Genomic DNA, 16,707 nt, shown 5'->3' on the forward strand with positions numbered 1-16,707 from the left:
CATCTACTCTTCCTCCTTTTTTTTTTTTAAGAATTTTTTTTTTGATGTGGACCATTTTTTTAAAGTCTTTATTGATTTTGTTACAATATTACTTCTGTTTTATGGGTTTTTTTTTTTGGTTTTTTGGCCACGAGGCATGTGGGATCTTAGCTCCCTGACCAGGGATTGAACCCATACCCCCTGCAATGGAAGGCAAAGTCTTAACCACTGAACCACCAGGGAAGTCCCCTATTCTTCTTTTATATACAATATCTTTTAGACATAATTACAGGATTTTTTTTAAAAAAAGGACAATGTGACCCACAAGTTAGAGAAAAAAAGTGGTCAGTGAACACACAGATGACCCAAATGTGAGAATTAGCATAAAAGCACTGTAAAATAATTACTCTCCACCTGCTAAAACATCTAGTGGAAAAAGTGGACAATACACATGAAATAATAAACATTTCAACAGAGAGAGAAAACACGAACAAAGAAACAAATGGAAGTGTTAGAGCTGAAAAACATAATATCTTTAAGGAAGAATTCAGCAAATGGGCTTACTTGTAGTCTGGACATAGCAGAAAATATATCATGTATAAATAAAATTCAGTAAAATTATCTATTCTGACTCTTCAAAAAAAAAGCAGCAGCAGAGTCCTATGGGACACTGTCAAATAGTATAACATACGTGAAATTGGAGTCAGGGGTCAGAGACAGGGTCTGCCTTTCTCTCCACTGTATCCCCAGATCCTGGCACAGTGCCTGAGTCTTGACACAGTAGAGGCCCGGGGGAAAGTTGTCACCTTTTTTCTTCCTTTGATATCTTAGGACATTTACTTATGTTGGCTGGAAGAATAACTCCAGTGCCCAAACTTGCATAGAAAGAGCTTTGTTTACAATATCTCATCTTCCTCTCTCCACCCCTCTTCCCTAAGTGGAAAGGATTTTGAAGTCAGAGTGAATCAAGTTCAAATCCTGTTTCCATACATCTGCTATTAGAGTAGCCTTGCACAAACTACTTCACCTATCTGAGCCCATTTGCTCATCGTAGACACTGAAATGGTAAAAACTGCTTTGTAGGTGTCGGAATTGATGATCAGATAAGTCAGATGTTGTGGAAGGAAATGGCTTGGTGCCCCTCCTTCCCTGCTCTCCCATCTCACTGAGCTCTCCTTCCTCCCTCCCTTCCTGGCCCCGTCCAGCATCTCTCATCCACCTCCTCTACCCCACTTGCACCTCCCCTCCCCCTTGCTGCTCCCTGTGTCTGTGCTGTGTGAATACACCCTCTACCACCGTGTGCATTGAGGTCAGGGTTAAGGTGACACCAGGGGGGGTGGGGGGGTGAGAGGAATGGATGGACACTCTGCTCTGTTTCATGCCAGGTCCCCACTTCCTACTTAGAAGCACGATATCAAACCAGGTGGCCCCATTAGAGTCCATCTAGATTAGGGGTCCTCAGCTGGAGATCAAACTGCTGAGCTCCAAGGGGCCCTTGAGTTGAGACACAGTATGCATTCTCACACAGATCCCGTTACACACGTTGGACAAGAACACTCGGAGGGCAGCTACTTCAGAATCCCCCCAACCCCAATTCCTTACACATGTTCTCGTACTTAATCTGCTCATTGACTACATCGCATGGAGTCAGGAAATACCAAATCTGTATTAGTTCTTCAGAGAAACAGAACCAAATGGAGGTATTGAGAAAGATTTATTTTAAGGAATTGACTCACCCTTATGGGGGCTGGCAAGTCGGAAATCCACAGGGCAAGGTTGGGGATTGGGGTGAGAGCTGATGTTGCAGTGTTGAGTCTGAAAGCTGGAAACTCAGGCGGCATTTCTACATTGCAGTCTGGAAGCAGAGCTCCTTTCTCTTCTGGAAACCTCAGTCTTTGCTCCTAAGGCCTTCCACCAATTCAGTACCCATACACGTCTCCTGAAACCATACTTCACCTCGAAATAAAGACAATAACAAAGTCATACTTCTCCCTCACAAAATACAACTATCTTGCAGAAAACTGAAAATGCACTAACCCTGTCTCCAGAAGAGGATGCAATGTCCTTAGATAATGCTCACTCTTCTCCTTGATAGGCTGAAACTTTAATGCTCTACTAAAAAATTAACAATTCTCAGACACTATGGTATAAAGTTAATATGTCTTTATGTTTTATGACAAGGGAATCAGAGAGGAAGGGAAACAGATATTTGCTTAAAATATATACAAATATAAACATATGCATAAAAATGTGAGAAAAGTACTCAAAACAATGACAGTGTATTACAGTTGTTATCTTTTTTGTTTGTTTGTTTGTTTGTTTGTTTGTTAGAAAACAGGTTCAGAAAAGGAGTTCTGTCTCCCCAGGCACTGCCAGGCCTTTGCTTTGGGACATGGCAGGTCAGCATCTGTGCTGAAAGGAGCTCAGTCTCCTTTGGACTCCCTGGGATTTGGGCTTCAGGACTACACAGGGCTCTGTCCATGCTGTCAGGAGTCTGGTTCTTCAGGACCTGCCTGGGGAGGCGCCGCCTGGAGGACAAGGCCCAAGACATCTCCAACACCCAAGACAGAGTGGCTCCTAATATAATCTCAGTGCCTCTAAAATACATGTGGACTCTTCCAAGGGCGATTAGCCTCACATCTTTGTGTGAACTGGATTTGTTTCTTCAAAGCCATTGTCTAAATATTGAAGACGCTATGTGGCATCCACAGTTGGTGGCTTGTTTTGGACTCGGGGCTCCATTTCAGTTTGAATTTCCAAATTGAGTGGACTCAGCAGGCCTGCCAGCTGGGAGCACGGCCTCTACTGAACTGAGTGGTTGGGGCCTGCACTTCCCAACTGGCCAGCAGGTGGCGCAAGCCCAACTCTGACTTTTGGGGCTCTTGAGTGTTCAGCTGGAGGACTGAATTCCGTGTTTGAGCTTGGCTCCTGGTGCAGTGGACAGGACCTTGGCCTCCTCAGGATCTGCCAGGACTTTGACTTCTGGACAACGCCGGGACATGTCAACGTTGACAGAAGATCAGTTTTCTCAGGACAAACTGGAGCTTCGGCTTCTGGACGATGCTGGACCGCATCCATGCAGGTAGGAGCCCGGTGTCTTCAGGACCCACTAGGAGGCATCTACGCAGGAGTGAAAGGTAAGGAAAAGGTTGGAAGAAGCTTCCTGTGCATGGATTGCTGCTGAGGGGGTTCATTTTCAGTGGAGTCAGCAAAGGAAGGGCTTGACGTGGACCACTGTGAATTTTAGTTAGTTTTGTGTGTGGTGTAGACTGGGCCCAGTACCTTTTGGTGTGTTGTGTCTAGCTTTCCCAGCAGCATTTATTGGGGGGGATGGTCCTTCCCCGGTGGTGTGTGTCCTTGGCATCTTTGTCACAAATTAACTGACCACACATAAGTGGATTTGTTTCTGGGCTCTCTATTCTGTTCCTCTGGTCCATGTGCCTATTTTTGTGCCAATACCACACTTTTTTTTGGTTGCTATAGCTTCATGGTGTAGTTTGAAATCAGTGATGAAGATGCCTCCAGCTGTGTTCTCCTTTCTTAGGATCGCTTTGGCTACTCGGGGTCCTTTGTTGTTCTGGACAAATGGTGGGATCGTTTTTTGTTTCTGCGTAAAATGCCATTTGAATTTTGTTAGGGATTGAATTGAATGTGTACACAGCTTTGGCCAGATGAACGTTTTAACAATATTCTTCCAGTGTGTGAGCACGGATTGTTTTTCTATTGATTTGTGACTTTAGTTTCTTTGTCAGTGTCTTATAGTTTTCAGCGTGCACATCGTTCATGTCTTTGGTTAGATTTGTACCTGGGTGTTTTGTTCTTTTTGATGCCCTTGTGGGTGGAATTGTTCTCTAAATTTTTCTTTCTGGTGCTTCATTGTTGGTGTACAGAAATTCAACTGATTTTTATGTATGGCTTTTGTATTATTCAACTCTACTAAATTCATTTATTATAACAGTTTTTTTTTTTTTTTTTTTTGGTGATTTGATGTGGAAAATTGGAACTCAAAAGTCCCACTGTTTCTGTTATAACCCAGGTCATATGCGACACCCAAGACATAGTGGCTTCTCGTATAATCTTCCCATGGTGCCTTTTAATAACATGTCATTGCTTCCTAATTGTTCATTTGGCAATGTTCTGTTCGTAGCTTGAAGTCACCCATAATGGGAATATTTATACTACAGAAATAGGCAAATATTACCAATAAGGTCTTTTGGGGTGTGTGTGTGATTCATTTGTTAAACATTACCTGTGCATCACTGAATATGAGCTCCATGATAATGGAGATATTATTTTTTTTTCATCCTAACACCTAAAACAATATCTTGCACATAGCAAGTGTTTAATAAATGTTGACTTAATCAATTTAGCTAAGCTCAATATCCACCACTGTACAACTGGGTAAGCTGAGGCTCAGAGAGGTCGTCACTTTCTCAAGGTTGCCCAGCTCATAAGCAAGTGAGCCAGGATTTAAATCCAATTCACTCTGACTTCAGACCTAAGCTCTGTATTTCCACAGAGAAAGGGGACCCGGGTGTAGAGATTCCCTCAGACATTTTGACCATCTTTCCTAAAGGACACTGAGTAGGTGCCACCACAAGGAAGACCCAGGGTGGCCCGAGGGACCATGGGTACCAAAGAGACCAGCTTTCTCCATCACCATCATTGACACATTTTCCTCTATGCCATGGGTTTGACAAAAATAAGTTCTCTCTCAGCCCACAACTTCTTAATTAGGCTGTAGTCAACATATCTTCAGACTTCAAAAAAGGCAGTGGAAGCAGCTTACAGCCATTGGCAGCTAACAAGAAGAAGTAGGGTAGCCACTGGCAGTATTTCCTCCTTGCTCAGTAACTCGAGTCTGGCCCTAAATCTCTATTATTCTTACAGGAGGATGGTCATGATTAAAGGATTCCTTCTGCAGCTGAGGCCCAATGATAAGGACTTTCTGTTTAGACCCTCCTAAACTATAAAAAGAACATAAATCATCATTTTGCATCAACTTAGTTTCCATATTTTATTTTTACTGGAAGTTTTGAGGAGGGGGCACAGTAGGTTAGGAAACCTGGGTTTGATAAAAGAAGCATGCCCATAGTATGGTTGATGTGTTTCTGATGGGGAGGGTCAGTTCTACAGCATGATTAATTAATCTCTCTTATTTTATGAGACACAGCAACCAACTTGCAGGGAAGGGACCAGGTATTTATGAAGTCCTAAGGTGTGCCAAGCATAGTGCAGCATGGCCTAGATATTACCTCTTAGTCATAGAAAAATTTATAAAAGTTGATGTTATTAACCCTATTTTATAGTGAAGAAACTGTGCATGCGAGGATTTGAGTACCTCGTTCAAGGCTCCATGGCTAGTGAGTGATAGGGCTTGTACAGCAACCCAGGCATTCTGAATCCACCATGCACAGCATTTCACCTAATTGGTGTCTCTTCAAAAAAATACTCTGCAGCAATTCAGTCTGAGCCCAGGTTTCCTTCCCTAAGCAGAATCTGAAGGAAGCAACATTGGACGTTGGGCTGGGGAACGGTTCTCAGCTGGGGGAGGGGGTGATTTTGCCACCGCCCCGCTCACCAGGAGATACTTGGCAATGTCTAGAGACACTTTGAGTTGTCATAGCTGAGAGGGGCGATGCTCCTGGCATCAAGTGGGTAGAGACCAGGGAGGCTGCTCAACACCCTGCAATGCCAAGGGCAGCCCAACCACGAAGAATTATCCAGCCCCAAAATGTCAATCGTGCCCTGTTGATAAATCCTGGTCTATAGCGACCACATGGTTTTCTCTTCCCAGAAAGAATCTCCCTGGAGAAGAAAGGGCTGAATCAGAGGACTCAATCCACAAGGGCAGGATTTCAAGCACGAACTGGAGAGATATTTGGGGAGCTCAGAATCTTACTCAGGTCCACTGGCAAACCTTTAAAACTGGCTTCCACATCTGTTCTCTGCACCCAACCACCCCGAGCTCTTTCTCCAGTGATTAGCTGAAAATTCTTACAAATCTTAGGATTGTATCAAAAATAGTATATATCCTTTTCTCTATCAACTCATTGACATTATGAATGCCTGGATTGGGGCTTCTTCATTTTGGTTAGGAGTTCAAGCAGAGCGCTTGTAAAAACCAAAAAGAAAACCAATCTTTAATGTTCTTATTACCAAAGTCATATGTGTTCATTGCTGAAAATTTAGAAAATAGAAGCCAACAGAAGCAAATAAAATTCTATGGCAAACTCATCACCCAGAAATAACTGTTTATAGTATTTTGGAGAATGGACTTCTACTCCTTTTTTCCATAAATACATGTGCAAATGAAATTATTCAAATAGACTCTGTGATAATCAAGGCATGTAAATTCCGGCAAATAAGAATAACAAAAATAATAAATAACAGCAGTAACAGTAGGTGAAATAAAAGCCAATACTGAAATAGTACAGATTTTGTGCCAGATGCTCTTCTGGGACCTTTACACTTATGAGCTCATTTAATCCACTCAACAACCCTGTGAGGTAGGTACTGTTATTATTCCCATTTGCAGGTTGGGAACATATAGGCAACATGACCACCATCAGAAAGGACAGAGTTTAACTGCATGTGCTCAGGAATGCACCTGAGTTCTGGGAGATGGTGTGAGCATCCCTTCCCCTTTTTCCTGGTCCCTTCTTCATCCACTTCCTACTTCCTGATTCCAGAAGCTGTGTTAGTTTCCTGAGGCTGCTATAATAAATGACCACAACCTGGGTGGCTTCAAACTACAGAAATGTATCCTCTCAAAACAAATATCGTATAATATCACTTACATGTGGAATGTAGAAAAATGATACAGATGAACTTATTTGCAAAGCAGAAATAGAGTCACAGATATAGAGAACAAACGTATGGATACCAAGGGGAAAGGGGAGGTGGGATGAATTGGGAGATTGGGATTGACATATATACACTGCTATGTATAAAACAGATAACTAATGAGAACCTACTGTATAGCACAGGGAACTCTACTCAGTGCTCTGTGGTGACCTAAATGGAAAGGAAATCCAAAAAAGAGGGGATATATGTATACGTATAGCTGATTCACTTTGCTGCACAGCAGAAACTAACACAACATTTTAAAGCAACTATATTCCAATAAAAATTAATTTTAAAAAAAGAAATGTATTCTCTCAAGTTCTGGAGGCCAGAAGTCAACATCAAGGTGTCAGCAGGGCCACCCTCTGTTAACAGGCTCTAGGGGAGAATTCATCCTTGCCTCTTACAGCTTCTGCAAGCTGTCGCTTCCTGGGCTCATGACCCATCTCTCTCTGCTACGTTTTCACGTGGCCTTGGCCTCTGCGGGCTCCTCCAAAACGTCTCTCCATCAACCCCCTTTCCTTCCTGCATGTCTAATCTCCTCCCTTCAGCATCTCAGCTTCCTCCTCCCCCACGTCCAGGAGGTTGCAAGCCCCGTCCCATGTGTCTGCACCACCATCCACGTCCTCTCTGCAGGTGTCTCTGGATCTTAACAATCTTTGAAGAGTGGCTCTTAGAAGCTAACTCAGATTCCTCCTGCTGATGTTGGTAACTTCTCATCATGGAACTAAAGGCTCTTTTGCTTTCAGGGGTGAAGATAGAGAACGATGAACAAAACGTGCAAAGGGGAGCAGAGAAATCTGGCAAATGGAAAAAAAATCTTCTTTTTTCCTACTGATTAACTCAATTAACTGAGGGAGAATTTCTTGAAGCAGCTCAGCATCACTTTGAGGGATCCTGCTAGCCCTGCTTTCCCTTTAACATCACTGGAGAGGGAGAAGCACTTCCTGGGGAGGAGAGAAATGATGCAGTGAAAACGGAGCTCCTTAAAAAAAATTCTCCTCCCCGGGGCTTCCTAATCTCTCTTTCCTCTAACCTCAGAGAGGGCCAGACAAGGAATTTCCTGCTTTTTTTTTAAATTTAATTTTTATTTTATATTATAGTTGATTTGCAATGTGGTGTTAGTTTCTGGTGTACAGCAAAGTGATTCAGTTGTACATATACACATATCCTTTCTTTTCAGATTCTTTTCCATTACCAGTTATTACAGAATGTTGAGTGGAGTTCCCTGTGCTATACAGTAGGTTCTTGTTGATTATCTATTATATATATAGTAGTGTGTATCTGTTAATCCCAACCTCCTAATTTATCCCTCCCCCCAACCTTTCACCTTTGGTAACCATACATTTATTTTCGAAGTCTACGTCTTTTTCTGTTTTGCAAATAAATTCATCGGTATCACATTTTTAGATTCCACATATAAGTAATATCATATGGTATTTGACCTTCTCTGTCTGACTCACTTCACTTAGTATGATAATCTCTAGGTCTATCCATGTAGCTGCAAATGGCATTATTTCATTCTTTTTAATGGCCAAATAATATTCCATTGTGTGTGTGTGTGTGTGTGTGTGTGTGTGTGTGTGTGTATACCACATCTTCTTTATCCATTTATCTGTCGATGGACATTTAGGTTGCTTCGTGTCTTGGCTATTGTAAATAGTGCTGCAATGAACATTGGGGTGCGTCTATCTTTTCAAATTATGGTTTTCTCCAGATATATGCCCAGGAGTGGGATTGCAGGATCAGATGGTGGAATTCCCTGCTTTTTAAAGTCACTGTCTTGAGTCTTTTAATTCAGGAAATCAAAAGCAGGACATAGCCACTCTGGTGTGGGGGGTGTCTGGACATCTTCAAAGACATGGCAGAGCAGGTAATTAAATAACAAAACAGATGCTATTGAGAAAATAGTGTGGGTGGCACAGTGGGCCAGAAGTCGAGACGGGACCAAACGGAGACATAATTTTGCCTCCTGCGACACGCTCTCCTGAGTTCCACTTTATTGTAAAATGGGCCCCGTCTCCAATCTCCATCAAATATTTTATAGGTACACATATGTCTTTGTGCTTTGAAAATGAGAACAGATTCATATTCTTAACTGGTATTAAGTTTACAGTGTTGGAGGTTTCATTTGCATAATAAAATGCTATGCAAGAGGAGATGAGGGTTAATCAAAGGGTTTTATCACTCTTTTTAATTATCTTCATTATGCCAGAACAAGATGTAAATTTTAATTCTACCTTGTTAGCTAGCGGATTCCACCAAACTTTGGAATATCCTAATCATCTGTCATTTTTAATAGGCACAGATGCCAGTGATTTTAGCAAACGAAATGCCCTAAATATTGTAAGCTTTGTTAATCTGATTGATATATCATTTAATATCATTTAACAATTATTAATGTTAAACATAAGATCACCCCAGATGGAGGCCCCTGTGAACCACAAATGGGTCCCCCGAGTTTTTCTTTCCCCATCCTGCTCTTCATCAACTTACATTTGAAATTCTTCCCCATTCACACAGCACTTCTTTTTTTTTCTCCTGCTCCATCAAATCTGTAACCAGAGCTTGCAATTCACGTGCAGTTCTTTTTCAGTGATCCACAAACTCTTTAGGTTTCTAAAAAGATACAGTACATACTGTGGTCTTAGCCCACGGACATGAGAAGGATTTTCAAGGGATGAGCAGTGGGGGATGTCTACGTAGGTGTTGGGTTTATCTGCTAAACTTATCATACAGAAGCCAAACAAAGTCTTCATCCCAGCCTGGGTGATCAGAGGCAGAGCCTGCAGATCACATTTAAATGAGGGCACTGCTGAAGAGTAAACACCAAAGCAGGCTTTCCCTGGGCTCCAGGAGATAAGCAGTGATGCAGAAAGAAGTGGCTGCCCTTGTCTACTACTGCTGAGCTTGGAGCTGGTGGGAGGTGGGACATGGGACATGACAGCAGAATCAGCAAGGCTAAGCATCCCCAATGGGTCAAATGGATGTTTCTTATGGCCCTCTGATCGTGTTTTAGGTGTGAAAGGTGGTGCTATGGAATGAAGGTTGGGGTCTTTGGGAGGTAATTAAGACTAGATGAGATCCTGAGGATGAAGCCCTCACGAATGGGATTAGTGCCAGTTTAAGAGTCATGAGACAGCTTGCTTCCTCTCTCTGCTCTTTGCCATGATAAGATACAGCAAGAAGTCGCCCATCTGTAACCCAGAGAGGTCACCAGAACCTGACCATACTGGCACCATAATCTCAGACTTCCAGCCTCCAGAACTGTGAGAAATAAATTTCTGTTGTTTACGAGCCACCCAGTCTAAGGCATTTTTGTTATAGCAGCGCAAGGTAACTAAGACAGCTGGTATGCTGTAAATTAATTGTGGAATTAGACATCTGAGCCAGAGGATCCCAGCTTTGATCTCTTACTAGCTGTGCCACCGTGGACAAATCACTTAACCTCTCTGGGCCTCAGTTTCCTCAAATGTAATGAGATGGATCATGAAATCTGATCATGAGTTTTAAATGGCATCAAGCATGGATTTTGGCATAGAGTAGGTACTCAATTATGATGGTGTGATACTGTGATTTATAATAAGAAATATGTATTCGGACTTCCTCCCGTTTCTGGCTCAGAGCTCATAAAACCCTTGGAATTTCCAGTGATAAGAGTGATCAATTTCATTCCTTTTTATGGCTGAATAATATTCCATTGTATATATATGTGAAATTGAGTTATTTGTAGTGAGGTGGATGGACCTAGAGTCTGTCATACAGAGTGAAGTAAGTCAGAAAGAGAAAAACAAATACCATATGCTAATGCACATACATGGAATCTAAAAAAATGATACTGATGAACCTAGTGGCAAGGCAGGAATAAAGACACAGACTTAGAGAACTGACTTGAGGACACAGGGGGAAGGGGAAGCTGGGACGAAGTGAGAGAGTAGCATTGACATATATACACTACCAAATGTAAAATGGATGGCTAGTGGGAAGCTGCTGCATAGCACAGGGAGATCAGCTCCGTGCTTTGTGATGATCTAGAGGGGTGGGATAGGGAGGGTGGGAGGGAGGGGATATGGGGATATATGTATACATATATAGCTGATTCACTTTGTTATACAGCAGTAACTAACACAACAATGTAAAGCAATTATACTCCAATAAAGCTGTTAAAAAAAAAAAAAGTAACCAAGGTATCTCTTGTTATGTTAACGACCTCACCTAAGGGGGTCGCTGCTTGCCAGGAGAACCAACCCTGTGATTAGAGGGTTGAACTTTCAGTCCCATCCACCTGACCTCCTGGGAGGTGAGAGGGGCTGAATGTTGAATCAATTGCCAATGGCCAATGATTTATCAATTGTGCTGATATAATGAAGCCTCCATAAAAACCCAAAAGGATGAGATTCAGAGAGCTTCTGGGAGTAGCTCTCTGTCTCTGTCTCTGTCTCTCTCTCTCTCTCTCCCTTTCTCTCTTGATAACCTCAGGCTTCCCTTTCTGTATAGAGCCCAATCAATAGTTACCTTCAGGACCCACTCCTGGCTTGAAAACAATTGGAGGAGCTATCATATCACTTGCCTGATCCAACCGGTGGATACCATGTCAGATGCTATTTTGAATGGCGCCTTCCAGTTCTGCAGAAACTATAAAATTGACCCACCCTAAGAAATTGTCACAGTTGCTGGGATCAGGGACTCTCAAGCCACCTGTCACCTCACCTTCAGAGCATCTACCTCTGAGCTGTCTTTGTAGGCGATGCAGCAGGGAACAAATGCAAAATGCTTGGTATTCTATGGCAATGGCGCAAAGATAGTGGCCCCATTAAAATTCAGACATTCTCTTAAAGTTACCCCAAAAGGGGACTTTTTTATTGCAGTATGTGGAATTCCTCTTGCAACAAGTGTCTTTTTAGTAAAAATCAATAAATACTCCTTTTACAAAATAAAAGTGATCGGTGGTTTGATAGTTAATTGTATGTGTGTGTGTGAGAGAGAGAGAGAGATTTTATAAGAGTTAAAAATAAATATGGAGGAAGAAAATGGACCAGTTACTAAGATTAGAATGTAATCTCTTTGCAGGGACAGAGGAACCCTATGTCAGCACTGTCCAGTAGAACTTTCTATGCTGTCCAATATGGTAGCTACTAGTCACATGGACCTATTAAGTACTGGAAATGTGACTAGTGCAACAGAGGAACTGTGTTTGTAATTTTAAATAATTTAAATTTAATTTTAAATGGCCATATGTGGAGAGTGTCTAGCGTATTGGACAGTGTCACCCTATGTTCACCCCAGCCTGAAGCTGAGGCCCTCTGTGAGCCCTTATTCTACAGAGGAAGTTGACTTTTTCACTCTATGGTACAATGATTTACTGAGTTGTTCTCAAGGTCCAGGAGGCTGTGGCATCTATCTCACTGTTTTTTATCATTCCCTTCATTTGTCCATCAAGAAGTTGAGTATCTACTATGCACCTAGCCTTGTGCTAGACCTTGAAAAATCAAATAAAGTGATGGCCCCAGAAGCTCACAAATCAGTAGGGATGACAGGCTAGGAAAGAGTCAATTACAACTGAGGAGTTCCATGATAGCAACGCAGAACCAGGTCCTGAGAGAGAAGTGATGAAGTTCTCTTAACTCAGTCCAGGAAGGGGAAGTGAGAGAAGGCTGCCAGAATAAGGAAGATGGAATGAAATGGCCAGGGTAGGAGGAGGTGCTTCTAGGAAAAAGAATGGGACTATTCAAAAGAATGACCACATAAGAAAATGTGGCGCTGGACAGAGTTTACATTTCTAAGTACCACATGTAAGTACAAGGAAAAAACATGACTTGAAAAGAATATATTTTCTTCTAGCTACATCTAGATATATCTGCATATAACTCTCCACCCTTCCAGGCTGGCAGGAAATTTAATCTCTGTTACTACCATGCCTGTTCTTCCAGTGTCACCCAAGGTCAAGCAAAGTTCTGGAGTTTGTACAAGGTCTAGTCTAGAACCTTGGAAAAAGGCCCTCCAGTCTATGTTATACTGGTTACCATTCACATGCGTATTTACCCTGCAACATACCCTGTTCCTCAAGACCTAAAGCCCCAAGGACCAGGGTCTAAAGTCCCTCGTTGCCCTTTGCAGACACTCCCCTCTGGGGACCACCTGCCCCTGCTGCTACAAGGGCAATAATTCTTCATATCCTCACACTTTCTGTGCCTCCCTTAATCCCCATCACCTTGCAAGTCTTGGGGAAGCTCCTTCCCATCTTCCTCATGTGTCAATGCTTTCTCCCACCATATTTTGGGCAGGGGTGATATACGTTATCTCTTATCAGCAGGTCTTTAAATAGCCTGTGTTTGTCCTAGCGATGGGGGATGGACAGCTCAAACCATTAGATTTTTTTAAATGATTCATCAATTCTGTTACAAAATATTCAGGAAATTAATAAGTCCTAGAGATCAACTCTATAGCATAGTGCCTGTAGTTAACTATACTATACTGTATACGTAAACATTTGCTAAGAAGGTAGATCTTATGTTAAATGTTCTTATCACAAAATAATAATAATAATAAATAAGAGTGAAAGGAAAATTTGGAGGTGATGAGTGGGTTTGTGACACATTATGTCAGTAATTTCACAGATGTCTACTTACCTCTAAACTTCTCTACTTGTATATGTTAATCATGTACAGCTTTTTTAATGTCAACATTTTTTTTTAATATTCAAGAAATGGTAGGCGATTCCCTATAAAATGACAGGGAATATTTTAGGGAATATTCAGAAGGTAAGGAGAAGAAAGAGAGGGCCAGGTCAAGGGGGAAAACTTTAAATGTATAAGAAGCTTGGAGTACTGGATTCTTTGGATGTTGGCATAATGGGCATCCTCAGGCTTTTTGTTACTATGTTTTGGCTGCCTGCACCTGAACCTCTTTGTATGCATAAAAGATTCACCACTGGGTGCAACGTTTAAGTCTTGGTATCCACCACAGTCTGCCTCCTACCAGATAAATGGAGAGCATTATGGTGAATTCTGTCCTCCAGAAAGATGTGTTTAAACCCTAACTCTAGACCTCGGAATGTGACCTTACTGGGAAATAGGGTCTTTGCAGATATACTCAAGATGAGGGGACTTCCCTGGTGGCGCAGTGGTTAAGAATCCGCTGGCCAAGGCAGGGGACACGGGTTCGAGCCCTGGTCTGGGAAGATCCCACATGCCGAGGAGCAACTAAGCCCATGCGCCACAACTACCGAGCCTGCACTCTAGAGCCTGCGAGCCACAACTATTGAGCCTGTGTGCCACAACTACTGAAGCCCGTGCATCTAGAGCCCGTGCTCTGCAACAAGAGAAGCCACCGCAATGAGAAGCCCGCGCACCGCAATGAAGAGTAGCCCCTGCTCGCTGCAGCTAGAGAAAGCACATGTGCAGCAACAAAGACCAAAGGCAGCCAAAAAAAAATTAATTAAATTGAAAAAGAAAAAGATGAAATCATTAGGGTGGTTCTTAATCCAATATGACTGATGTCCTCATAAGGGGAAATTTGGACACAGAGACAGACTTGAAGGAGAGGGAAGACAACAGGACGAGACACAGGGAGAAGACAGCCATCTACTAGCCAAGGACCACCTGAGGCTACTGGAAGCTAGGAGAGAGACCTGGAACAGATCCTTCTCTAGCACCTTCAGAGGGACCATGGCCATGTTGACACCTTGACTTTGGACTTGTGGGCTCCAGAACTGTGAGACAATAAATTTCTGTTATTCTAAGCCACCCAGTTGTGGTACTTTGTTATAACAGCAGTAGGACATGAATATAGCCATTACTCACTTTCTCAGCCTACCTTGCAGCCAATCAGGTGCATCCACCCAGGATGCACCTGGGCAAAGGGGCACATGGTAACATGGTAACATCCATCTTCAATGTGAGAATGGTACCCACCCAGCACCAAGTTCCCCACCCTGGACCGCCACTGTAGCATGAATTAACCTGTGGTCCCAACTGTATTGCCTTCCTTTGCTCCTGCCTGTTTCCTGAGGCTGGTGATTCTGTGTGCTGAAAGCTTTCCAGTAACTTCCATCACTGCTTAAATCAGCACACAGCAGTTTCTTTTGCTTGCAACTGATAACCTGGCTGATACAGATGGAGAACCATGAAGGACGTAATACATCCCTGAAGTGGTAAGTGGTGGACAGGGAGCGAAGAGTAGTCTGTAAGCGGCTGTCAGGTGCTCCTGGGGAGAGGGGAGAGAATTAGGCTCACGTGGCAATTGAGGATATGGGAGAGCCTGAAAGAGACAGGGGGTGCATAGTGTAAAGTGTGTGTGTATGAGTGTGGGTACACGTGCATGTACATTTGCACGTCCTCAGCTACAGATCTTCTGGAGGCAGAGCAGCCACTTGTGCCCACGGGGGTGAACTTCAGTCGCCTGATGTCGCTCACTAAACAGTGTGTTCAGGCTTCAGCAGCGCCGAGCAGGGCAGACAACAGTCTCCAAGTTTGAAAAATGAGCTGCTTCACTCGCCTGGTGCTAATGTCTTTTTCGAAGAAACTTACATCTTGGAAATGTCATGACACGTTGCAATCACGGAGAGCACAGCCACAGTAATTGAGAGTGTTTCTTCAAGAGCAGAGCGTGCCCGAGAAGATACATGGCTCCCAGCATCATTTCCGGCAACCGTGGTCGGGTGGGGGAGTCCGGTGCGGGAAAGCTGCCTGGGAAATAAATCCTGGTGGGAGCTCCAGCTGCCGGGACTGCTTTGGGAGTCAAAAGGATGCGGGGCTAGTACTGGCTGGCTGCACATTAGTTGTGTGACTTTGGCCATGCCTACAAATTGGTCTGTGACTCGGTTTCTCCACCTTTCAATGAGAATAATATCACATGCATTGGTTGCTCACAGTAGTGTTACCGAGTCCAAGCTTGTACTGCTCAGCACACGACAGGCCAGTCAACCCAGAGACAAGGTGTTGGGGCAAGGAGTAGTGGCTTTATCTGGAAAGCCAGCAAACCTAGAAGATGGTAGACTAGTGTCCCAAAGGACCATCTTGCCCAGGTTTGGGTGCTGGTTTCTTTTATAGAGCAAAGACGGGGAGGTGAGGAAGTAAAGTAAAAAAGCGATAAGTTATTGCAAATATTTCCCCTTTCAGGCCAGACTCTGGAGGGGATTTGTTCATTTCTTCCTTCTTGCAGCCATTCACAGGTGGGCCTGGTCAGGATGTTTCCTGGGAGCTTAAACAAAGGTATTTTAGCTTAACTTTAGGTCTGGGAGGCGGGGTCCCTGGACGTGAGCCATTATGTATCCTTTAAATTATAGGCAACATCCTTTTAGTGTTTAACTTGTAGCCAAAGCAATAGAATACAAAGGTTAAAGTAAAAGAACCAGATCTAATATGGAGTCAGATTTGTTTTTCCCTATTAAAGTAGTGCCTCGTATACAATCAAATTCCAGTGAACTAGAAATCATTACGATGTTTTGCACATCTGATACTTGCCAGGCATGTACTGAGCGCTATCACATATTAACTAACTTAAAGCACACAAGAACCCCACGAGGTGGTGCCATAATCATCACTATTAAGAGGAGGAAGAATGGAGGCACAGAGAGGCTAACTATCCTTCTCAATGTCCTAAAGCTAGAGCGTGGCATTGACAAGATCTGAACTCAGACCAGATCTGGTGTTTGAGTTCATAGCCACAAAATGATTGGTCTCTCATGACAGATGCCATGGTTTTGTGAAAAGTCCTAAGTGCTAGTAAATTTCTCATGGGTTAACATTGACAATATTGGAACTCCTTTAAAAGACAGAGTGAACAAAACCGGAGTAGATTTACTTCTATTCGTGACGATTTTGAATGAGCTCGTAGTAACAACGAAAATAACTATAATAGTTCCACACTGTTAGGTACCAG

Source organism: Eubalaena glacialis, chromosome 13 (genome assembly GCF_028564815.1).
Source record: "Eubalaena glacialis isolate mEubGla1 chromosome 13, mEubGla1.1.hap2.+ XY, whole genome shotgun sequence".
NCBI classification, from domain to species: domain Eukaryota; kingdom Metazoa; phylum Chordata; class Mammalia; order Artiodactyla; family Balaenidae; genus Eubalaena; species Eubalaena glacialis.